The sequence below is a fragment of the Emydura macquarii genome, unplaced genomic scaffold, assembly GCF_026122565.2.
Source record: "Emydura macquarii macquarii isolate MOO-44397 ecotype Brisbane River unplaced genomic scaffold, CSIRO-AGI_Emac_v2 contig_3530, whole genome shotgun sequence".
In the NCBI taxonomy this organism is placed as follows: Eukaryota; Metazoa; Chordata; order Testudines; family Chelidae; genus Emydura; species Emydura macquarii.
Window position 1 is genome coordinate 7145794 of NW_027133667.1, and position 27025 is coordinate 7172818.

At 40.0% G+C, this 27025-nt stretch overlaps 1 protein-coding gene across 2 annotated transcripts in view; it reads right to left on the reverse strand.

The window, feature by feature from the left end:
- Window positions 1-27025, reverse strand: part of FGD4 (FYVE, RhoGEF and PH domain containing 4) — a 172926-nt gene that overhangs the window by 134394 nt on the left and 11507 nt on the right. The window contains exon 1 of one of the 2 annotated variants that reach the window (XM_067536056.1): window positions 20186-20313. The exons of the other annotated variant lie outside the window; for it this stretch is intronic. The gene's annotated coding sequence lies outside the window, so the exon portion shown is untranslated. Of the gene's footprint in view, window positions 1-20185; window positions 20314-27025 lie in introns of those variants that run through there. 2 annotated transcript variants of the gene reach the window in all.

Below are 27025 nucleotides of genomic sequence, written 5' to 3' on the forward strand. Positions count from 1 at the left end.
CAGCTTCCATTAAAAGATACCTGCTTTTGTAAATTTTGGCCTTTCACTTGGCACCTGGAGACCTAATTATACAGCATAAAGAAAACATTTATCCAAAGAGGGAAAAAATTAAATCTATGGTCACCAGCTTGGGAGACGCTGACAGCAAAATAGAAACTGGAAGTGCATGTTTTAAAGAGAATCAAAGGAATTCCTTTGTTTCCAAAGTCAAGTAACTTGTGAGAGAACATCATTCTTAGAGAGGAAAGTTGTTCTTCTGGTTAAGAGACAGGACTGGGATTCGGAAAACTTGAGTTCAGTTCCCGCCTCAGCTACACACTTCCTACGTGACTTCGGGCAAGTAATGTCATGCTTTGCCTCAATTCCCTACCTGTACAATGGAGAGAATACTACTTCCTTTATCTGTCTGACCTACTTTATTTGTAAGCAATTTGGGACAGACATTGTCTCAATAGGAGCATGATCTCAGTTTGGCACCTGCTGTAATGCACTCCTTTCCGCAACATTGCTGTATATTAATCATAGTTTTTTATGAATACAAGAACAATCTGAAGATGCTATCCCTGCCGCAACGATCTAACAATCAAAGTTAGGCAAACAATGTGACAAGCTCTGAGAGTGCTGAGGGAGAAAAGTGTGAAAAGAGAAGGAATTTTCTCTAGGCAGAGTGTAAACCAGAGGGTCAAGATCAGACAATTTAACTGGTTTTGTGTTAACTTCCTTAGTTCTTGATTTTTGGTGATGACGGAAAGGGTTATTCATTTATTTTTTCTTATTTGTTGATTAGAATAAGAGGGAAGAAAGCAGGTAGATCAAGAGTGAACATTACAAAATTTTCCTCAAAGAAAGGAAAGCATGAAAGTTTAATAGTTTTACTCATGTGCAGGAGAATTCAAGAACTCTTTGTGGCCTGCTACAGTAAACAAGAAGTCATGAACTCTCAGACAGAGAGACCTGTGTGCACAGCTGAAAGTTTTGAATTTCTAGTAGAGAAAAATATAAAACATTGAAGATAAAGATGATTGACACTCCAAATGTCCTTGGTGTTCCCCGGTAATTACCGATCCATTAACAAACAGGGGAATTAGTGTCTGTATAGGATTTTTTAAAAACAACAAAAATTAATCATAGAAGTGTAGGGCTGGAGAGGAAATCATCATGTCCAGCCCACTGTGTAAACCTAGACCATTCCTGACAGGTATTTGTCCCACCTGTTCTTAAAAACCTGCAATAATAGGGATTCCATAACCTCCCCTGAAAGCCTGTTACAGTGCTAAACTACTCTTATAGTTAAAAAGTTTTTTCCTAATATCTAACCTAAATCTCCCTGGTTGCAGATTAAGCCCATTACTTCTTAACCTACCGGGGGACGGAGAACAATTAGTCCCCGTCTTCTTTATAACAGCTCTTGACATATTTGAAGACTGTTCTCAGGTCCAGCCTCAGTCTTCTTTTCTCAAAACTAAACATGCTCAGATTTTTTTAATCTTTCCTCATATATCAGGTTTTCTAAACATTTTATCATTTTTGTTGCTCAGAGGTTACTCAGGTACAGCAGCAATAGGAGCAATATAGGTATCAAGAAAGAGAAGAATATACACACATTCTAGGTGATATTTAGAACCCCAACTATGTAAGAACATAGCTGGCACCAGAGACAAGCAGTGCCTGCCGATAGTGGGGGTTGGAAGGGGCAGAGAGAGGGCAGCCAGCTTCAGCAGTGTTACTGAGCATGCTCAGAACAAGCCAAGCAGCAAAGCTGGGGGGGCATGTTACCCTACATGCCCTCCCACACATCACCTGTGGCTGGCCCCCCCTCAAAAAAAAATCAACAAAGTTACAGAATTTATATCCTGCTGTGGGATGGAAGAAATAATAAGATTGAGGAAACTGGTTTCCTCTTGATTGAGGAAGAGAGCATGCGTCATCTCCTAAATAATAAGGGAAGAGGAAAAACATAATAGGTGAACTCACTTGCAGCAGGGGCAAGAGGAAAGATGCAGAAAATACCCCCCAGCTGCCAAATTACCACTTTAAGCTTGCAGCTGCTTGTCTCTGCCAAATTTAAAGGGCCAGCTATTCTAAAACTATGCTGGAAGAGTGACACTGGGGAGTTTCAGAAGTGAGCTTGTTTGTATTAAAAAAAAAAAAAAGTGTTCTTATGAACATCTTACGACAGGGGCTGAATTTTCTTTTTATTAAAGACAAAACAACTAGTCATTCCAAGGTTTGCCAGGTTTGGATCTCAGTGTTATTTTAAAGTTATTTAAAAATATGTATATTATGTTACTATACATCTCAGTTTTATTAATTTGGTATCAACTGATACCTTTTAGTATGTACCACTACATCCCCAAACTACCCATTCCTATTGAACAAAGCTGGAAACTGCCATAAAGATGGCACTTTTTAATTTTTCTTATTAAAACCAAACTCATTTACTGCAAAACATTAATAAAGTTGATTTACTACTTTCAAGGCAGGCAGTTAGCATAGTAGGAAGACCAATATTGTTTCTAAAGTAATTTATATATTATCTGTCCTGAACATAGAGAGCTGGATGTTTCCATAATGTGCAAAAATACTTGTGCTGGCCTACTGGAACTTTGAAATATTCCTCTTTTAGTTCAATAGTTATTTTTCACATAGAGACTAACTTAGAAGAGCAGAGTGTTCCATAAACGTGAAACTGAAGGTTTCAACAATACACACATATACCATGGAATCTCTAAATATCAGCTCAAGCATCCAGTTTCACTCCTGCAGCATCTTGAAAGTCCTGCCACAAGCTGAAAACACAAGTCAGATGATTTACAGTTATTTATTGTGCATGCTTTGAAAAGCTTTTGCATCAGGCAACAGCATGTAAAAGGCTCACAGTCCTATTCTTCTGGCTCAAGGAAGAATTCCAATTGGTCAACAGAAATCATTGGACTTATTTAAGCAAGTAAAGCAAGCAGGATATGACTCTAGGTCTTTGCTCCTAAAAGAAAAACAAAGTTGAGTGGAAAAACCTCTACATTACTGCAGTTCTGATACCCACGCCCTGTACATAACCCTATAAATAGTTCAAAGTTTGAAGTTGTTAGCAACAGTTTGCTGGTCATATTCATATTGGAAAGTTCTAGTGTGCACTGGCTGCTGAGGTTTGATCTATTGCATCATCTAACTCCTAAGACATGAGCAGCTGCCAGAAACTTATTGATTGGAGTTCTCTCCATTGATATCACCACTGGAGCAGCACTGGTGATGGCAGTTGTGGGAAATTTTAACAAAAGAAGTCTCACACATACCAAAGCATGGTCTAGATTAGAAAATTAAGTCAGCTTAACTTCGTTGCTCAGGGGTATGAAAAATCCACCCCTCAGAGATGTAAGTTATAGCAATCTAAGTCCAGCGTGAGGTTGATGGAAGAACTCTTCTATCGACCTAGCTACTGTCTCTTGGGGAGGTGGATTATCTACACCATCAGGAGAATCCCTGCTCTTGGTATAGATAGCATCTACACTGAAGTGCTGCAGTGATGCAGCTGTGCCACTGTAGTGTTTTAAGCATAGACATACGCCAACTCTCGCAAGGCCTGATACTACACCTGTTGAAATAAACAGTCAAACTCCCCACAGACATAAATGAGAACAGGACAGCCCACTATGAGTAATAATGCCAACTCTTTTCTGGTACCATTTTAGGACTCCAATAAGTTCAAATCTATATTTGAGACTAAATCACATGAGAGAATGACAAGTTATTTATTTATTAGCAGATATATTTTAATTTTTTTTATTCTCTCAAAAATTTAAATTGCCTTTTAGGAGTTTATTGCAGAAATTCTGCCTATGAGGCATATGGTGGCTTTAAAAAAATGAAGAGATGAGAGACAGAAAAGTAACTATTTCTGAGTACTTAACATATGCCTCTGTAAATTGTGGGAGGAAGGAGTGACCTAAAGGTGTTAAAATCGAAGAACAAATGACTGTCACCTGAAGCCCATAATAATGAATTTCAAATGCATTGCCTTGAACATCTTATAGATGAAGAGAAATATAATGAAATAGAGGTAGAACAGCAGAGGAATATATAAATATTAAAAACAAATATTAAAAAATATAAATATATAAAATAGAATGAAAGAGGAAGATCATCATATAGTGGGCAACATCACCTTTAGTGTAACTCTTGAAACTAATGGCTACATTGTCATTTATTTAAAACCCTTAAAACATCTTTAGGAAATACTTAGTCCAGCCTATGAACTTTTAACAGGCTGCCAGTTGATTATATTCTTAATTAAAAGCAATGGTCTAGAGCAGCGGTTCTCAATCTTTTTTTCCTGAGTACCACTCGGGTCAGGTACAGTCAGGTCAAGTACCGCTTCACCTGACTGTACCTGGCCCTAGTGGAACTCGGTAAATAAGCGGGGGGAACACTTTCGGCGGCGGCGGCGGGGTTGCGTGGAGGGATCAATGCCCGCCGCCGAAACCCTGCCGCCGTTTGACCGTTTTCGGCGGCAGGGTGGGTGGGACTTTCGGCGGCAGTGGGCTTTCTCAGCGGCGGAATCGGCGGCGAGGTTCGCCTCGCGTACCACTGAGCCGTCTTCCGCGTACCACTGGTGGTACGTGTACCACTGGTTGAGAACTGCTGGTCTAGAGGTTAATATTTCTGAAAAAAAGTCTTTTCATTCTATCTCCTCCACTAGCATGTGTGCATGCATGCATGCATGCATGCAAGTAAGTGGCAGGAAAAATATTCTATTAATAATCTCACTGGATAACACCACTTGCCACATTAGGAATTCCAGACCACTAGCATCAAATATTACTATGAAATCCTAATGTCTATGCAAGAAGTATGATCAATAGTTCAAGAAAATACTTATAAGGGCAGAATCAAATGGGGATTTAAGGTCCTAGATCTTTGTTGTTAATGGCTTTTACCATTATTTTACAGCACCTCTCCCAGCCATTAAGAAATATAGTAGACATTATCAAAACATAATAATTTCACTCTAACGCTGCTATAGAGATCAGGCTGGCTGATTCTATTCTTTAGTGGTCAACACAAAAACCTACAAGCGGTGTATAGTTTCTTCTGAAAAAGATACCAAGATAAGCCCCAAGAATTATGATTTGGAGACAGCATAAGTCTAGGGGCGGCCATGAAAGAAGCTATTCTAAAGCATTAGAACAGAAATCAATTAGGTTTGTAATTACCATTTTCTGCATTGCTAGGTTGTTAGACTATATTAGGAGGTGGTTATCACAAAGCCTTTGACATTCACAAAGTGCAAGCTAAGTATAGATTTTTTTAAAAGGGTTTACAAGCCCATTCTTTCCTTTACTATACACATAGGCACTTAATGAAGATATCAAAGACGTTAACATGTGCACAAATGTACAAGCTATGACGAAGAGGGATACATCAAGACTGGTAGAAACCAAAAAAAGTGGATCAAGTTTGAAGGTCTCTCTTCCAAGTGTAAATGCTCACTGTACTTTTTCAAGTTTAGGCCAAAGTTATTTTTTAAACTTTTTTTAAAAAGACATTTTGAATATACTGAAGCAATTGATACATTTTTAAAAACATAATAGCACATCCCTTCAATAGACTCTTTTTAATTTGTCAGCAACAGGGAGATATACAAGATATATTTCAACTTCTTTTTATTTTGGTGCAATGATACACAAATTGGGTTCTTTTTTATATAAAAAAAAAAAAAAAAAAAAAAAAGCTAATGACTAAATTCTCTCCTCTGATGGATGTTTGGGAAGATTGCTCACAAATATTTTTCTTATAAAAACAAAACTCGGTGTGTTACCTAACGTGTTTCAAGTTTACTGCTTCTTTAAATGCAAACATCTTATAAAGATCTAGTTTACAAAAAGAGGGAAAAAAATGTACCCAAATTTGGAGTTTGTGCCATTAAATAAAATAAAATTTGTGGTTTTGTGCTATTAAATAAAAGATAACAAAGAACAAAAACTCATGAGATTAACTAGTGAGGCTTTTACTACACTGTTGTTATAATGCTGGGTGTACCTAAAAGCTTACAGAATCAGTATGGGAGCCATTCAGGGCCTGGAAGTGCTCTACAAATGGATCTTCCTAGTGACTTAAGTGGAAGCTGGACAGACACATTTTGCTACCCCAAGTGAATTTCAGGGCACAAGTTGTGCCCCCCCCCCAACAGAATCATATATTTTTAAACTTGTATTATTTGACTAGTAAAAAAGTCAGAGCTCTCCTCTAGACTTTCTCCAAAAAAAACAAACAAACAAAAAAAAAAACCAAAAAAAACAACAACCCTGTACCTCCTCCCCATGGCAGTCTCCTCTATTTGGGAACCTTTCTACAGTAACCCTGTGGGGGCAGGGTGAAAAAAAGGGAATTGACTAAATGACCCGACGGGTAGATTTTTCCCCCAAGATGTGCCTAGCTGGCAGATGAGAGACACCCAGACTGAGGTGCCCAACAAAAGAACAACAAAGGAACAGAAACTGGTTGTTGTAAGGCAGGGGTAATCAGTTATTTTTTGTCAAGTTCCAAATTTCTTGGTCAAGATATAGTTAAGGTACAGACTCCAGAGAATTTAAAAACAACAAGTAAATAAAAAGATTTTGGGTTCTGTTCAAAAGCATCTGGCGATCTGGGTTTGGCTCATGGTCTACCTACTGACTACCCCTATTGTAGGGATTTCTCTACTGCTGGGGAATCTTTTTTGTTGTCTGTATTGTTGCAGACATACTTGCTGACAGGCATTTTGAAATAAATTACCAAAATAATTGAAACTTGCGTGATTATTTATATCATGTTCTTTTCACAAATATATAGAATTTTTAAATACTGTGCACTGAAATTTTAATTTTTTGGAGCAGAATTCCCCCAGGAGTAAAATTGCTTTGGAAATACAGTGATATGACCAGCTTACTCAGAGCTAGGAGATAGCAAGCTAACGATATCCCTATGATTCAGAGAGTTATGAGAACAATCAGAGGATAAGATCAATCACACCAATGATGTCGCAAGGGTGCTAAATTATAGAAGCAAAACTGCCTTTTGAACCTGTTTTTCTGGTTCATGGTAATACAAAAAAATATACCTGCTATAGAAAGAATATATTTATCGTGCTGTAGCAAGATACACTTTGAATGTTCCTCCAGGAATACATTCCCGGTCCTTTCATTTCACAAAGTCTTGTTCTGAATTGAAACAGAGCAGGATCCTTTTCTTTTTCTTTAAAAAAGGCCTGGTCTACATTAGAGAGATTTTTGTTGACCAAAGTCAGCTTTTTGCACCAAAACAATGTACACACTACAACCCCCCTCCCGCTGACCCAACTCCCCTGATCTTGCGACAAAATAGAACCACCTCAATGAGAGGTGTGGAGCTTTTTGCACCAAGTTTTTAGTGACAAAGCATCAGTGTAGACACAACACTTGGTTATATCACGCTAAATGGCCTCCAGCAAGTGTCCCACAATGCCCATCCTGACCACTGTGGCCATCAGTTTGAAACTCCACTTCCTGCTTGGTTGGTATGGGGAGCTCCCCTCACATTTTCCCAGCTGATTATGGCAGCTCCATGCACCAAATGCTCTCCCACTTGGAGGACACCAAAGCTTCTGGATCTAAGTGGTATTTGGGGAGAGGAGGCTGTGCAGTCCCAGCTCCACTCCAGCCAAAGAAATTCAATGCATACAGTCAAATTTCTCATTTAATGGTGGAGAAGGGCTATGAACGGGACACGCAGCAATTCCATGCAAAAATCAAGGAGCTGCAGCAGGCAAAAGGCCTGGAGTCAAACCATTGCTCTGGTGCAGAGCCAAAGATTTGTCACTTCTGTAAAGAGCTGGAAGCCATCCTGGACTTGCACCCAGCTGTCATAGCTCACACTGCCCCTCACTGCTCTCTCCCCTCCAACCCGGCTTTTCATGTGTGTAGTGAATAATTGCTATTTAATAAAGACACTCTGTGAACAATAAGCAATCTCTATGCGTCTCATGCACACGGTGGTTGCCCCTCACATTGATACACAATACAAACTGGTTAGCAGTCATAGCATAGATCCGGGCTATTTACAAAGACATCTCATTGGTGCTCATTGTCAAAATGGTTTCTCAAGGCCTCCCTGAATCAATTGGCTCCCTGTTGTGCCCCTGTAATAGCCCTGACATCTGTTTTTTTATATTCAGCCACAAGGTGATCTGCCTGTGCACTCCACGCAGATGGAAACTTTTCACTCTTAGCTTCACAAATATTATGGAGCACACAGTAGGGAGCTATAACCATGGGAATATTTTCCTCATTTAGGTCAAACCTGCCATAAAGGCAACACCAGCAAACTTTTAATCTGTCAAATGCACATTCAGTGGTCATTCAACACCTGCTCAGCTTGTTATTGAAGCGCTCCTTGCTGCTATCCAGATTGCCCGTATAAGGCTTCTGAGTCATGGCAGTAAGGGGTAAGCTGGGTCTCTCAGGATCACTGTGGACATTTCAACATCTCCCTTTGGAATCTTTTTGTCTGTAAAGAAAGTCCCTTCTGTATAGGCCAGTGTTCCTGAAGCTACATGCATCATGCACCTTCCCTGACCAACCTGCGTTGATGTCAATGAAACACCCATGGTGATGCAAAAACGCCTGCATAGAGAAGTACCCCTTTCTATTGTTGTACTCCATCACAAGATAGTCCAGGACTAAAATTGGGATATCCGTGCCATCTATTGCCCTGCCACAGTTAGAAATCCCATCACTGTGAAGCCATCCACTATTTCATGCACATTTCCAAGACTCACAGTTCTTTGTAGCAGAATGCGACTAATGGCCCTGCACACTTGCAATAACCCAGCTCCAACAGTGGACTTCCCAACTCCAAACTGATTAGTAACTGACCAGCTGGAGCTGCCAGCTTCCACACGGCGATTGCCATGCGCTTCTCCACTGAGCAGGCAGCTCTCATTCTGGTGTCCTTGTGCCGCAGGGCAGTGGTGAACTCCCCACAGAGTTCCATGAAGGTGGCTTTGAGCATCTGAAAGTTCTGCGGTCACCGCTTGTCATCACAGACCTGCATAACGATGCGATCCCACCAATCAGTGCCTGTTTCACATGCCCAAAAGCAGTGGTGCACTGTGTGCTGATGCTTCACGAATGCAAACAATAATCCAGTGTTGTTTGTTTGCATGGCACACAGCAGGCCAGGCACTTCGAATTCCTGTTCTGATTGGGAGCTCATGATATGCTGCACGACCAGCCACAATGTGTTCAGGATACTGACAACAACAGTGGAGAACTGTGCAGGATCCATCCTTTCAGATGGAGATAAGCAGGCGCTCAGGAAACTGGGGCCATTGAAAAATGCCATGAAACAGTCAGAAACCCATGGAATGATGGGACAAAAGTTACTGCATCATGGGACACTGGGCCTGCACCCATGATGCATTGCGCTCCTCTCCGCCTTCCCACAACTCCTAGCAGTACAAGGTGCCAAGTTGCACAGTGGGATAGCTGCCCACAATGCACTGCTCTCACTGTCTATGCTAGAGCACCAACTGTGGATGTGCTTCAGTGATACAGTGAGTGCTGTGTGGACAGGCATAAGTGTTGTAGTTACAGCGCTTTTTGATCATCGCTGTAACTTGCATTGACAACACTTTCTCGTGTAGACGAGGCCTAAATATCTTGCAAATCGTTCTGTTCACATTCTTAATTCCACAATTAAAGAAAAATGCATGAGTGGAAAGACATCCACAAAGGTCTCAACAGCATTACATGACCCTTGCTTTAAACAACAGTTAGAAGCACCTTAAAAGAAACACTATGCACATACTCATTTTCTAACAAAACTGGGATCCAGATCTCTCCTTCATGAAATTTTCTACAGATATAAAGCTAGATTTCAATTTAATAGATGAAAAAAAAGGAACATTTTAAGGTTTTTTTCTCCTTTTTAAAAAAGGATAGTAGTCATGATCTGTAAACAGCAAGATTTTTTTAAATGCAGTTTATTTAAATATAGTTGAAAACCTCATATATAGATATGGATTTCAAACAGGATCTGTATTCCAATTATGAGTGCTTAACTTGTACTATGAAAGGGGAAAGACACCCTATAGCCACAGAAAGCTTCCAATTGTTTTGGATTATTTCCAGTGCTTTTGGAAGACAGATAATTTACTCCTAGAACAAGTGTGCCAGTGACTCTGTGGATGAGCTACATAAGTAGACAGCAGCTGCTGTAATGTGTCAATAATAAAGGCATCTCCGTAATTGCAGTGTTGCTTTGTTTTCACATTAAAGACAAATCACAAGTATTGGCCTTGCTTACAGGTCTTGAGTGACTGCTCTACTATTTGCACACTCTACCTCACCATTTCACTAAACCATACATAGCCTCCAGATGTTACTTGCCCTGGAGGTGGATTTTGCCTCTCTTAATGCCAAAGTAAAGCTCCAAACATGATGGGAGAAGAAAACTAGAGCATAGTCCAAAGACAGTTAAGTCATGCATCTGCAGCCATAAGACTAGAAGAGCGTATTACTGCCAGCCATGTAACAACTGAAGAATATGCCTGACCTGCCAAATGTAGGTGTCTGAAGTTAGACACCCAAATCTGTATTTAGGCACATAATTAAGTGGCTTGATTTTCAGAAGAACTGAAAGATTTTCAGAAGGGCTCCGAGCACCAAACTCATCTGAAAATCAGGCCACTTAATTATGTGCCTAAATATAGATGTGTCATTCAAGTTGAAAATACTGGCCATAACACTCAAAGCAGCCACTATCATAATTACTTTATAGTAAATTACTCTCAGTATTAGTCACATTTTGGTTAATACACATAGCTTTTCTTTTATATTGTCTGTCTTTGGGGAGAGGGGGGTTCATAACTTTCTCCACTAAACATCTGCAGAACCACAGTATGAAAAACATTCTGTCAGAAAAATGATCAATAGTTCTTGTATAATTCTGAAGCACCTTCATCTAGTCAAAACAATAAACTAACTTACCATTGAAGACCGTCGGAAAACATTTGCTAAGAAACAGATGGATTCATTTATGCTGTTTAACCTCAGATATTTCTCTTTTTTACTTAGCTAAGCTCACTTCCTGTTCACACTGTGAATATTGAGACACCCAGAGCAGGACAGACAAAGCTTACATGCGGATAGAGCAAGCAGTCTCATTTCCTTTGTGGTGTCAAACACCAAAATTCTGAGTGACAGTCGTGCCACTGGAAGATCATTGCACTTTATATAAGAAGTCAGCATACTTATAAAACCTTCTGAGCTTACACATTTGTATAAAGACCAATGAGAGGGTGGGAGCTTCTTCACTTACTCACACTGTCTGTATCTTTGATTCTCTTTTTCACTGTACTTTGTCTTTAAATGTTAGTGCCTGTCTTCTCTGCTAGAGGGCAGGGCTGTGAGGAGGTTCAAAAAACATCTGAGACAGATGCAGGCTCCTCTAACTGATGTTTGTTTTCCTTAATCTAATTTTAAAAGTACATGTTTTTCTCTGTGTGTATGGAAATGTAACAATCCTTTCTACTTCAAGATGTATCAAGTCAAAAGATTATCAGACACAATTAAAGGTTGTCTATTAAACTTTCAGAATTTCTCTGCAAATCCCCTTGGTTAAAAATTAGTTATATTACTCAGATACAACTGCCCTCCCAAGTGGGCAATTTACAGGTTAAAAAGATATGAATATGTAAAAGATCTGGCATGCACCTAATTGTGATCCTGATTTCATAGGTCAAATCTGGCAACTTAAATATCTAAAAGTCATTACCTTCCCATTGACATGTCATTACTAGTAGTCTGGTAAGAATTTGCTTCTGACAATTATACATTCAGAAAAACCAAAATATACTATAAAATATCTCCATATATGAATCAATTTTCTAAGGTCCACAGAATACAGCAACCTCTGCTTTAGATATTGAAAACTAGGTCAAAGAATGCCTCTTTCTACAAAGTTACTAATGACAAGCTTAAAAACAAAGAATTTCATGTTCTTTCTATGTTCTTGCATAGGTACCCATCACCATGTTATGTGAATACCACCATCAAGAGTCAGAAACAAGATGTTACTATCTTTCTTCTTGCTGGCAGGAAGCTGGCTTACAGTATATGCGTTTTTCTCATTTTGGGGTGTGTGGGTAGGGATGTGTAGACGGCTACTGTGGGAAAGCTAGGTGGAAGAGAGGAGCTTTGCATTTAGTTGTGAATACACTGAGGTTAGAGGTCAACCTCTTATTTCTTCTACCAGCAAGTTCCACAGTCTTGGTCCAACTTCTGAGAAAATTCTGTCATGCACAGTCCTGAGTCTTGCCCAAGCTCCATCCTTCCAGGTCAGCCATGGTCACAGGAAGAGATGGACACTCTTAGGAGATGGGGCTAGTGCTATACAGGGCTCTAAAATCCAGACAGCAACCTGTACCATAATCACTGTCAACTGCAGCTATTTTAGGACAACTATAAATTTACTGCTTTAATAAATAAATCAATCTTGTATCCATAAGAAATTTTACTGGGGTGAGAAAGAAAAGTCAATTACAGAGAGACACCAATTTTCTACCCCAATCATATTTTGTTCAGCTGGAACACAAGAAAGAACAGAGATACTTAGATATACACAAAACTAGCCAAACGAAGTAGAAATCCTCTTATCTTCTATAGCACATGGTCTATGTATGTAATTATATCTTTTCTATTCAACTATCAGTGTCTGGCACAGATTATTTGTAAGTGATTTACTATTTATTCACACTCAGGTTTAGTGTAACTACTACATATTATGAATGCAACAGAATAATGTTAAATTATTTTTAAACATTCTTGAACATATGAAATTGAGCTTCAGATGTGGCTGGGGATTTTGTAGTTCAATTTTTGTTTTGATACATAAAAACTACAGTGAATAAGGAGGTGGGATAGAAGATAAAATAAAGGAAATTCCTAAGCATGTGCAAAACAATTTCATGTGGAAATGGAGCAACCATCGATCAGGTAAGTAACAAGTATATGCACATCCATAGTCACAAGTACTGTTTCATATGATCACATGTATCATAATGCTGCCCTTTTTCATTGTGATATATAAAGCCTAATAGCCCTCTAGATAATTATTTAAAAACTTTTCTATCCATCAAATTGTATTCCCCTAATAATGGCTAAATCTGTACATTCTAAAATTCCTTTTGCACATCAGGAACTCAAAGAAAACAGAAGAAAAATCAGTGACAAATAAAATAAATCAATGTTATGACACGCTAGAAACACAGTAGTACTAGTGGCAGTACTCAGTACTGCCTTCACATTCCCCCCGCCTCCCACCACCACCCCACCCAACTGGTGGAAATGCCATAGCACAGGTCAGTGTCTGGAAATCATAGCTCTCAGCATTGTAATCCCACAGGCTGAAAAAAGTTGGGGTTTTGGTGGGGAGGGGAGAGGTGAGGGATTATCAGCAAAGAGTTTCTCCAACTTTATAACATATTCTTGGATTCACTTGGCATACTTCCTTGTTTTCTAGGCATATGATGAGTATAAGGAAAATATTTAGGAAATAAGAATAAACTAGGTGATGACCTTCAGTACCCTCGTTTTAAAAAGCTGAGTGACTATACTGGAAGAGAGGAAGAGCAGGAAGTGTCACCTGCAACTTTGAGCTGCTGGAGAGTCTGTTAATTGAGTCAGCCTGGAACAGCATACTAGCAGGTCTATACAATCCATTTGTTTGGAATTACATCTAGATAAGAATTATGCATCTTTTCATCCAATCATTGTGATGTCTATATATCGCAAAGTACCACTTTTATACTGGTAAACAGTTTTCTTCACTAAATCCATCACTAGACAGTTTTCTTCACTAAATCCATCACTAGAGAAGAGCGACATCTGAGGAACAGTCAAAGAGTCATCAAATCATGAATTGATGAAATAAATCAAATTTAAGAGCTCATTGCAAATCTAGGGCAAGTTATCTTTATGTTGATACACTGTATGGTAAAACCTTCCATACATACATACATACTTGTTACATAAATATTTCTATATTGCTCACAGTATATTAAGTAGCTACTCAAGATCAAGGAATTTACTACTAAAAATTCATGTATTCAGGAGCCCAAAGTTATACGGTATTTACCATACCTTCATTAGTCATTTAATGTATTCTCTACAGGAAAGGGCTGTTTTCTAAGCAAGTTCGGTCTACTTTATTATTCATAGAAGAAATAAACCTTCAAACTTAGATAAGATATAAAAGGCTCAAGAAATACTCTGACTTTTCTGAAAAATTAGGAACGAAGCTAAAAAATCAAGTCAAATATGATATGCCCGTCTGTCGAGTTATACTAGAAGGGTTTTTATTTTGAAATTTTCCTTCAAATTTGTATGTCAGTCAATGGGTATCAGAGTGCAGTCGTAGTCAGAAAATTTGCTTATAAAAACATCAAATATATAGTCTCATTAGCCTCCATATCAAAAGTTGCTCAGTTTAGGTTTAAAAGATAAGTTGACATTGTTAGCTATGAAAACTCAATTTGAGATCTGAACAAAACACTTATCTGCCTTTAATAATCACCAGTGACAAAGGTTCTGAAGTCAGTACTTTACTAATAAATTAATTGATGGGTGGGTAGAATAGAATCCAATTCACACTACCACAGGCATTGTGGTACTGACAGTGTGGAGAGAAGAAAAAAAAAAAGAGTAAAAGATGATATTACTATTTGGGCACACTCAGGAAGTAGATAATTCTAAATAAAGTGTCATTTTATTTTATTGGACCAACCTCTGTTGGTGAAAGTGACAACTTTCGAGCTACCCCAGAGCTTTCCCTCAGGTCTGGGAAAGTTAACCAGCATGTCACACCTAAATACAAGAGCAAACAGGTTGTTTAGCATAAGTAGCTAACACGTATTTTAAAAGACCATTCAAGGTGAAGTAGTCAGTAAACACCTATGCAGATTAGGATAAAAAAGGGGGGTTAGTGAGTTACAGATTGTTGTAATAAAATAAATAAGGGCTGGTCTACATTAGATAGTTTTGTCAACAAAAGCTGACTTGTTAATAAAATAGAGGAGGTGTACAGACTAAAATGCACCTCCCGCTGATGTAATTCCCCTGCTATGCCGGGGAAAACTACCTCAATGAGACGTGTAAGCCTTACGTCTGCTTAGTTAGGATGTCAAAGCATCAATGTAGACGCTGCATCCCTTATATCACCTGTGGGGCTGTCATTCTTGTCAATTTCGGTGAAAGCACCCAAGAGCTGAGCATGAAAACGACAAAGCTGCCTGCCTCCCAGCGGGGAGCAGATGGGAGGATACGAGAAGCCGGGGCAGCTGGACCTCTCCCCTCAGGGGCGGCTTTTCTCTGGGAACAGAGAGTGGGGAAGCCCCAGGAGGCTTTCCCGGCTCCTGGTGAAAAACAGGGAGGGCAGCCCACTGGGAGCCTGTGGGGCTCCCATTAGGGAGCTGAGAGACTGGGCTCTCTGCTCTGCACACTGCCCCTATTAGGCCAGTGGAAGTTCTCCTGGTGAGGACGCACTCCACTGAGCCAAGGAGGTTAGCGTGGATATCAGCCACCCCAGTAATTACTATGTTAGGTTGACTTATTTTTTGTGTGTAGACAAGGCCTTAATCTCTCTCTAGAATGTTCTTTCATGAGCATCAACTTTCTGGATACCGTGACCAGCTTCAACAATGGAAACCTACAGTCAACTATATATAAGAAAATCATGGATGACCAGATTTACCTTGACAGATTTGTTGGTGTGTTTGGGGTGGTTACTGGATCTGTGGTATACAGCAGTTACTCAGATACCATGGAATGTGCTTGGGAGAAAGTCCGGAATACACCTTAATGCAGTTAAAACTGACTTCACCAAACAAGGGCACTTCACCAGAGAAGTAGACCACATCAGGGAACGGGCCATCCAAATACCATGAGAGAACCTGCTTCAATACAGGGGGGAAAAAACAGTGCTGCCAGCTCTCATGATTGTGTCATGAATCACTTGATAATTAAAGCCCCAGATTCTGCACTCAAGTGGATGTGATGATTTCAGCCTTTGTTCTTAAAGAAAAAGTAAGTTTCTAGCCCTCATGGCTGTGGAGAAAGCTTCAAAGCGTGACCCCAGTGCACCCTAAAGGTTCAAAAAGCAGAAGGCAAATAAAAATAACACCAATTCTATTATTTTTATATATATCTCATGATTTTAAAGCCATTCTCATGATTTTTGGTGAGCCCAACTCATGATATTTAAACATTTGGGGTTGGCAATATTGAAATACCTTCAGACTGCACACTCACCTACCACCCCACACAAGAACCCATATGTGGGATCATTAAACAACATATACTCGATGGGGACCCCATCCTGAAATAAATCTTTCCCAATCCCCCTCTTCTAGCCTTCAAACAACTCCCAACCTCGCCGAGCTCATCATCATCAGAAGCAAGCTCCACACAGACCGGGAGCCACCAACTCAAAGCAGCACCAGATGCTGCCAGAACTATTGTGCAAAACCCGAAGACACATCACCACTGCTACAATGATCAATACACCCTCCCCCCAACACAGCTTTCAAGATCCCTGGGTCCTACCCGTGCCCATCATAATATGTGGGGTACCGCATCCAGTGCATCAAAGGCCCCCAACAAACACTATGTGGGTAAAACCGAAACAATCACTATGCCCCATGTGGCATTGGCAGACCAGGGACCAGCTCTTGCCAAGGCTTTAGGCCTCAGCCAAGCACTGTTTTCCAGCAATGAATTTGTCATTCTGTCTCACCTGTTAGTATGGTTAAGATAGTTATTGGAATTTTAACAATGTGTTTAGTATTTAGATTTTAAGAGATGGTTGTAAGTTGATGCATGCATTAATCTCATTTATAATACCTTTATCATATGCTATATAATTATAAGGTAACATTTAAGTTTTCGCTTTGTAACAGTAAAAATAAAAGTTTGCTCTCAAACTGTGAATCCAGCCAGGAGGGATTGTCTCCTGCCCATCAAGATGACCTATCAAAACTAAATGGGCCATGGTGGGACATCACAATACAAAGACTTTGTTAATTGTCCTCTTACAGCCACAAAGAGTCTATGTGTAAAAGGGCTTGTCCCATCAGCTTCAATTCTGGAAGAAGGAAATAAAAATAGCTGACAAGAAAAAATTTCATCTTTTGCTCTCTGAACTCTCATAGGGCCGGAGCTATGAAACAGAAGCAGAGAACCCCAGGGCCAACCTGGGTTACCTCTAAAAGACATTCAGAGCTGACGAATTAGTACAACTCTGTCATGTTTTGAAACCATAGACTAACCCATTTGTGTATATATATTTGCCTGCTTTACAGGTGTAATAACTCACTCATTTCCTCTTCTTAGTTAATAAATCTTTAGATAGTTTACTACAGGATTGACTAAAAGCATTTTCTTTGTTGTGAGTTATCAGTATAAATTGATCTGGGGTAAGTGACTGGTCTCTTGCTTGGGACTGGGACCAACCTGAATATTTTGTGATTTTTGGTGTATAGGAATCACCTATTACTAAGTCCAGCTTGCCTGGATGGCAAGATAGACTGGAATGCCCAAAAGGGACTGTCTGTGACTCCATGGGAAGGCTGTTATAGTACTTCAGAAGTTCACACTTAGTACTCGGTTAGTGAAATCTAATTATAGACCAGCACCAGTTTGGGGTCTGTGCCCTGCTTCTTTACAGCTTGTCGTGAAGTTGGCATTCATGGTTATGAACCACTCAAAACAACATGACAGCTCCAAATGAATCCACACAGAAAAATGTTAAAAGACAAAAATGCCATACCACCTGTGGGCAAATACTTTTCACAAAGTGATTGTGCCATATCTGACCTCTAAGACATCATCCTAAAGGAACCTACACAACAACTTCAAAAGGCAAGCCTGGGAACTTAAATTCATAACTTGGTCAGACATGAAAAATCATGGTCTTAATAAAGACACTGGATTTATGGCTTATTACAACAACTTATAACTAATTAACCCTCTTTTCTTGTTCTATAACTGCAGAATTGTTAATGGGCCACATCACTTTGAATGGCCATACTGGGTCAGACCAATGGTCCATCCAGTCCAGTATCCTATCTTCCGACAGTGGCTGGTGCCAGATGCTTCAGAGAGAATGAACACAACAGTGCAATGATGTGTTAACCCCTTACGCTAAACAATCTGTTCCATCTTGTATTTGGCTGTGACACTCTGAGTATCATTCCCAGAGCTGAAGAGCAGCTCTGGGTAGCTCAAAAGTTTGTCTCTCTCCCCGACAGAAGTTGGTCCAATAAAATAAAATGACACTTTATTTATGTCTATGAAAAGATCTTACCTCACCCACCTTGTCTCTCTCATATCCTGGGACCAACACGGCTACAATTGCACACAATATATTTTATTTTAGAAGCCAAAGACAATTTATATTTATTTGAAACCCATGAATGATCTATGCTTAAAAGCAGTTCATAATGGTAAAGAGACATTGTTCTTGATCTTTATTTGTTGACATGAAGAACAATAGCCCATGATTAAGACCTATAAATCACATATTGTACAGCTGAAGGTATTAACCATATTGAAATGCTAAATACATTGGGTCAAGTTCAGTCTGTGGAGTTATACAAGTGATTAGTTTGACCCACTGTTATATTACACATGAAGAATTTTTTTGATTACCACTAAAGCTGCTTAACTGTCTTGCCTGTGCTGACAGCTGAGAAGTAATTCCTATCTGCTGCTACAAATGCAGCACAGCAATTCATTTAAGCAGCCTTTATGGTGAGAAACTGGAAGCTGCCTGATATTTTAACATTAGCCGTGTTTACCACAGCAAATTTAAAGCTAATTCATCTACTTTCTAGTAACACTTTTTGATAAGAGGGTTGAGGGATTCTTTATTTTTCAGGAACATTCACTAGATAAGATCTGCGCAAATCTCGATACAATCATCGGAAGAGAGCTTGTGTAAAACATACACTTCCATTGTGCTTGTATTCAATTTCTGGAGAAAGAGACTGACTTCTGTAAAATACAGAGATTTTCTATTGTATTTCAGCAACCACGTCTGAAAAGCTTCCTATAATGTCTAGCGTGGAGAGGAAAAAAAAGCAAACCTTCTTTTATGAAGTGTAAAAAGAAATGCATGTACACACTAGTTAGAAGAAACACTAATACATGTGGTCAAATCTCATGCATTGCAGCAATACATTTTCATTAACACACAAGTTTTACTTGCTCGCTTAAGAAGAATCCAAAACACAAATTTGTTTTAACATATGTGGGTATACTCATGCTAAGATCATTGTTGCACAGCAGGTTTTACTATTTACTTTGCAAACAAAGAAAATCCCCCAGTTCTTTTAGGAACTAAAGTGCTCCTTTGCTTCAGATATTACTTGACATGATAAAAAAAGCACTCTTGTTATCAATTTGCTCAGGCAATTAAGTGTTTTACTCCTGATATACCTTAGTCTATGAATTACTGTTTAATGATGGTCCTCAGTAAACCCCCATGTAAAAGTGTAGTCAAGAAATACAAAAGTTAGTATATATGTTGGGACTATACCCAGTCAGATACATACATATGATCTGTTAACCTGTATTAAACCCACATGCATATAGTGTTTATAGAGTACTATGGAAAAGAACAGCAGAGGTTCCTCAGAATAAGCACTACCTAGCCACTTTTGTTTTAGGGTGAGTCTACATTGCACGCTCCTTCTGGCAGCACGTAGAGTACATACACAGCATGCCCCCTAGCATGGGAACAAACAACAGTGTGGATGGTGAGGCACTGCTTAGGCAAGTAAAGAGTCAAAGACATACCTGAACCCACCCAACAAACATCCAAGTAGTGCATCCCCAGTCTACACTGGGATTTTTAGCTGTGTAGTGTCCCCGTGCCAGAGCCTTTCCCCACCACAGGGAAAGACTCGGAAGGAGGGAAAGGCAGCAGGGAAAGGCTTCCACAGCTCCCTGCTACCTCCTTTCCCTGCTACTTCCCCCCCTGCCAGAGCCTTTCATTGACACACATATCTATACACCACAGCGTGGACACAATCTGATTCTCATGCAATGTGTAGCTACACACCACGGCCATAAACCAGCTTCAAAGCATACATTTATGAGTCTGCTGTACTTACCAGCTTTCAGATGTCACCAGCCTCCCCATGGACAGAAGCCTTTCAGTGTGAGGCAGTGCAAAAATCTAGGAAAAACTCCCTTGGGTTGAGGAACTCTTCTGGCAACAAGCAGTTGGAGTGCAGTCCTCTGCTCACTTCAAATCATTAACCAGCTTCTGCTTTTCTAATCACCACCTGTGTATGTTATCTGGCAAGAATGCTTCTCGGAAACCTGAGCCTAGCTCTACGGAGGCAGACATGCACAAGCTATTGCAAACAATAGTGCAGCTCAAACTTCTTTGGTTCAACACACATTGAACAGATTTATTTTTGGGAGGGCAAACCACAGTACTAACCCTTCCCCTGCCCCCCTCCACACCCACTAGAGCTGGTCCAATAACTATTCAAATACATTTGCCAGGTTTTTCCATATTTAACAGGTTTGTTTATTCAGGGGCCAGTTTTGCTACCCTTACTCCTATTGAATAGTACCTTACTTCACGAGTAGCATCACTGATTTCAACATGGCACAGTAAGGCACTAGTCAACCTGAGTAAGGGTGGCAAAATTGGGCTTTGAAAATGTATTTGAATAATCCACCAAATCTAATTAAAATTCGACATCAAGTCAATAGCTAAATGACAACAACAAAAAAGATCCCTGTATTTTAACAGCTGGGTCTTTAAAGAAAATATACATACAGTCACATTGTGGTTCCCTTCAACCCCACCCCTATCTATAGATGCTAGACAAGTGTTGTAGATGGAAGGCGGGGGGGGGGGGGGAGGGGGGGAATGCAGAGGGAAGAATTCCTTGAGCATTTTGTACACACACAGACATTAGTTTTCCTCTGTCACGTGTGTGTTTTTAAAACTAGTGAGCACAGTTGAACAATTGCATTGCACAGTAGCATAGTGAACTACCATAATATGCGTGTATGCACTTGGGTAGCCCACCCACTACAGAAGCTTTATGTTCTTCATAGTACTTAATGCAACAAACAAAACATGTAGACCAGCCATTATTTCTGCCCAGTTTTCTTTTCTCCTTCCTTGGTGGGTAGGTAAAGAAATAGATGGGACACAGAGGTAAGTGTTTTTGTTGTTGTGCATCCAGACTGACAAAGGACAACAGTCAAGAAGCGTGATGAAAAAGCATAGTGTGCATGATAGAGCTGAGGCGAATACTCAATTCATCAGCATAACTGAGCAACATAATCTGAATCTATAGTGGCACTGCTATGTCTGTCTCTTTACAGTGGGTTTTCAAGTTGTGCTTTTATTGTACCTATTCATGCACCCTATTGTGCCTTGAGAAGGATTTGAAGATCCTAAAATGGGGTATGTTACAAAAATAATTTGCCTATTTTGTCAGGTGCACCACATCAAATGGATTAACTATGTCCAATCTGAACAGCATTTGAAAGAAGTGATGGTAACTAAAGGGAAAAAATAAATGCATTAATATTCTGGCCCTTCCCATGACTGGTGTCAAATTACTGAAGTCAGTGACTTGGGATACTCCCAGAATCAGTTTTAAAGCCACTTTCCATTCTGCTTTAATAGACATTGGAAGGGTGTTCCAGCACTTAATGTTAAGACTCGGGAGACCTGGGTTCAAGTCCCTGATCACCAAAGACTGCCTGTGTGACCTTGTGCAATCTTGTGACCTCAGTTCCTCATCTCTAAAATGGGGATAACAGCACTTCTACCTCACAGGTGTGTTGTGAAGATCAATACATTAAATTTATGAGGTGCTCAGATATTACAATAATGGGAGCCATGGAGTACCTTAAATAGAAATAAGCCTCTCAACATACATATATAAAACATCCGTACAAGTTCTGAACTGTACTGAACGTGACCCTAGATTATTTTGCCAAAGAAATTCTGAAAGCATTTGTATAAAGCATTACAAAAGTCATCTTTAAAGAAGATCAGTGCTCCTTCTCTCCATGGTCATGTACTGCATGTTGCTCTAGATGTGTGTTGAAGACTAAGTGCTTCATTTGTACTGTTAAAAAACAACATGCCTCTACCTGATCCGGGGAAACCTGTATTAGAGCAAGAAGTAGAGGGCAAAAGACTGTTTAACAGAGTTGATTTAATAAAGGGAAAACAGAATGGTCTTTGGAACATTTGAGACACTCTCTTAGAAGAGGAGGTTGTATAAGGAGGCTTTACTCTACTGCTTCTCTCACTTGGTGTTTCTAGATTTACTTCTTTTGGAAAATAAGTTTTAAAATCAGTGATATTCAAGATCTGAAACTGTGCTGTGTCATTTAAATGCTCTATATTTCGTAGTACCAGACTTGTGCTAGGTTCTGCTTTTTGGCTACAAATCAACAAATTCACACAAGAGATAAGGAAATAACCCCACAATTAATTAATTAGTTACACAATTAATAGAGGGCAATCAAGAAAAGCAGCAACAATTTAGTTATTACTGTCAAAATCAGCAGATTTCCCCCAGCTGTTAAACCAGGAACAAAGTAGATTTCCATAACTATTTAGGGGAAGGGGAACAGAAACCTGAGCAAGTCAAATTATAATAGTTTGTTCTAGGGGTGAAAAACAAATACAAAAATTGGCAGAAATGGGCCACTAACTAGCGAAACTTCAAAAGAGCTCATTTGGGTTTGACGTTTTTCCAGATTCTTTCCTTCTCCTTCCCTCAGAGAGAGAGGGACACACACACACACTTAAAACTTACAGTGGAACAGCTGCATTGGTACAGCTGTGTCGCTGTAAGAGCGCTTGTGTAGCTGCGTTAGGTCAATGGGAGAGCGCTGCCACTCTCCTGCCGACATAATAAGACCACCTAAACAAGCGGCGGTAGCTGTGCAGCTAGACGCTTTCCCACCAACATAGCGCTGTCCACACAAGTGCTCATGCCAGCAAAACTTTTGTCGCTCAGGGGTGTCCCTGAGCAACGTAAATGCTAGTGTGGACAAGGCCTTCATTGTTCTCAGCTCCACAAATAGACTACCTTTCAATATTTCTTAGACACTACATTTCAATGTCAGTCTTGAGAAAAGCTCAGGGAAGCACTTTCACTACATTGTCACTTGAGAAGAGTTAGGGTCACTTTCTGCTCTCAGTCACGCACAGGTGACCATCTTTGGTTACATAGATGAAAATTACGGGCAAAACACACTGAACAGAGGCAGATTTTTTAAAAAAAAAATCCTTCTGTGTTCCTGCAGTTTTATTCTGAAGATACCATCCATGCTCAGTATAAAACAGGGAGCATCTCTTTTAGGAAATTTAGAATTAGAGCTATTCTTGCAGAAATAGTAACAAAGCAGCCCCTAAAAGTGGCAAATAGCAGTGGATACTATTTATTTGTACAGACAACCAGCAAACTAAACTGTCACATTAGCACTGGACTCTCTCCTTACATGCTTTTTCCATACTCCAGTCCTGATCCTCCAAACATCTACATTTGTATTTAACGTTATTCGTGTGCAGTCCCATTAAGTTCAAAATTAAGTATGCATGTGTTTGCAGGATTGAGGTTTTAGTACATAGACAGTACTCTGAATTGAATCAAATTGTAGGGAGTAATAGTTACTGCATTATCCCTCACAAATCTGGAGCAGGTGGGAGCGAGAATAATTACAAGGCTAACAGTTGATTCAAACCACTGGTAAGACTTTGTAAAAGTTTATTATATTAAAATATTCTTGTATTAATGGCTGCTAGTTATCAGCTGGTAAGTGAAGACTTATTTTCACCTCTTATGTCCACACTGATGGGTGTGATACAAGTAGGTAAGGCTGCAATTAAGTGAGAAAGCCAAAATGCATTTTTAATAAAGTTAACGTAATTTCATATTTAAATTAGCAGGCTGACAATGTCGTCATAACTAAAATTCAAACTTGGAATGATATTACCACTGGTGCCAACTCATGATTTTATTGCAAGTCTCAAGCTTGTTGGTGTTTCTCTTAAAGCCCCAGCTCATGGAGTCATGCTTATTACATGAAAATCTCAGTTACTTGTTTTAAAAATGAACACTTTCTAGCCCTCATGGATGCAGAGAAGAGTTTGAAAACATGAATCCTAGAAGCTCAGACAACAGAAGGGCAATAAAAAGAATCCCACACTTAACTTTTTAATTCAGGCTACACACTACAGATTGTGCCGCTATAAATTATGTCACTCAGGGCTGTGAATAAGCCACCCCACTGAGCGACATAAGTTACACCGACCTGAGCACCGGTGCGAACAGTGCTATGTTGGCAGGAGAGCTTCTCCCGCTGACATTACTCCAGTCCCTGTAAGTGGCAGTAGCTATTAGGTTTAGACCATCTGCACTAGCAGTGCTACAACGGTGCAGCTGCACCGCTGTAAGTTCTGTACTTTAGCCATACCCTCAGTCTCATGGTATTCTGGTGTCTCACTCATGATTTTTGAGTACTGTAATACCACTGGCCCTGTGACAGACCAGTTAGAGCTGAAAAGGACTCTGCACTCCTAGATGGAACTGAAATACCTTTGTGGTGGGCTTTACTAAAAAACAGTAAAGGAAATGTAAAGCATTTCCGTTTAAAAATAAAAGTGATATAGATAGACCTAACTGAAGAATGTTGCTGGGGAAAAGACTTATTTAATAATGTTATCCTTAAACCTCAAGAGAACTTTTGTTTAAATCTACAACAGTTCAGCTTTCTGCATCAGTGGCTTACTGGCCCACAAATGCCAGTTACACTCATGTCATTAGCCACTATGATCGATTTCCTACTCACATTATACCACATCAACAAACCTTTAATGCACTATTTTTGACATCATAGTCATTCGCTTTGATCCTGCTGAAGTGTCACATACTGTACAGAGGACTGTGGCATTTGAAGCAGACAAAAGATTAGAAGGTTATTCCACCACAAAAACATCCTAATGTGCCCTTTTCATGCAACATGAACAGCCTTCCTTTTTAAACTAAATTTGTTTCCAAGTAGTGTTTTTGTTTTAACAAACTGACAGTTGGGGCAATCTGTCTATGTAAAATTTATTAATTCCATTTGGTTTTATGAACTCTATTTCTGACTATAACTTCTAGATTGGCTTAAAACACCTATTTTATAGCAGAAGGCAGACTAGGTCAGAATAACTGAAAACTGGTCCATCATCAAATGAATAGTGGTTTGCCTATGAACCAAGGGGGTGCTACCATCAAAACTATTAACTTTGTCGGTAGCCCTGCTAGAGGTTAGAGAATGGGAAATCTCTAGTAGAAGAAGAGAGGAGGAAGAGGTGCCAGACCCTGCCCAGCAAGAGGGATCAGACCATCACCAGAATCAAAATACAGAACAAGAGGCATGAGGGCCAGAGGGACCTGGCCTCCCTGGAAGACACTGACCAGAACCCAAAAGACTAGAGTAGTAACAAGTTAACATTCAGGTTTCCATTGTTTTACCTAGGTCTGCGTATCTTCTGCTTTCTGTGAGTATGTCTAGACTTCAAGTTGGAGATGTAAATTCCAGCTTGAGAAGACATACCAGTGCTAGCTCTGATCAAGCGAGTGGATGGTGGGAAGGGTCATACTGCCACAGTGGCTACACGCTATTTTTAGCATGCTAGCTCAACCAGAACTAGCGCAGGTATGTCTCCTTGAATTTACACCTCCAGCTCAAAGTCTAGATATACCCCAAGAGTAAAGTGTGTGTTTAAGCCTTTGCAAAAGTTATGTTCCTCACTTTAACAGTCATATGATCCCAAGGAGTTAAATTATACACTGAAGTGCCCACAAAAATAGAGCTGGGGAGCGGGGAGACTGTGCATAAACTGTTGGGAGAGGGGTTCAGCACTGGTTTCTGGGGCCTAGAGCAGCTGGCCTGCAAGGTCCCACCCTCCAAAGACTTGGGGCCAGACAAAGAGTCTACACCTGGGAGTGCACTTGAGAACCCAGAACTAGAGATTGTGTCGGGATACTGCTCAGACCCATTTGGCTTGGAAGCAAGTGTGACCCAGGGATTGGGTCCAGTTATAACAGCCTGAGGACCATCCACAAAGGGGATCTCAGTCAGGGCAATGAACATGTCTCCACTACAAATTTAAGTTGACCTATGTTAGGTCGACTTACAGTCACCATAGTAATTATGGCACTGGTTCATGTCCACACTGCCCTTCTTCTGTCAGTGGTAGGCATCCTCACCAGGAAAGCTTTCACCAACCTAAGAGGGGCAGTGTGGGAGGCTGAGAGGCCGAACTTTCAGCTTCCATGCAGCTCCCTCCCATGAGACCCCCCTACCCATCCCGGCTTTCTTGTCAATTTCATGGCTCCAGCATTGAACCCTGAAATTGACAAGAATGGCAGCCAAAGTAAGTAACTGCAGGATCTACACAGACACTGCCTCACCCTAACTACACCCATAAGCCTGATGACTTTTGTAGAGGCAGACTTATTATGTTGGTGTAGTAGGGCACTTATATTGGTGGGAGCAAGTCTAGTGTCCACGTACACTGACATAATAAGGTTCACGTAAGCAGCTTTATTTACTTTGATCTAACTCTGTAGCATAGACCAAACCTTTAACAAACAAAACCCAATAACCCCTGAGCAATGTATAAAGAATGTAACTAAAGGGGAACAAACGTAAGAGTCTAAGGGGAAATCCAACCTCTATTCATGTCACAGACAGTTATTTTATTCTATTCTTGCCAATATCTATGTGTAATTATCACTGGCATCAACAGGAGGGATAGGTACATATGTGCCCAAGTAGATACTAAGGAAAGGCTAGACCTGTGAATTCAGTGCATTTTCATGTATGAGGCTTTGAAATTAAAATTAAACCCTAGGATTTACTTCAATGGGGGCAGGGCTTTCACCCTTTGTCTTTAATCCACCACAGCT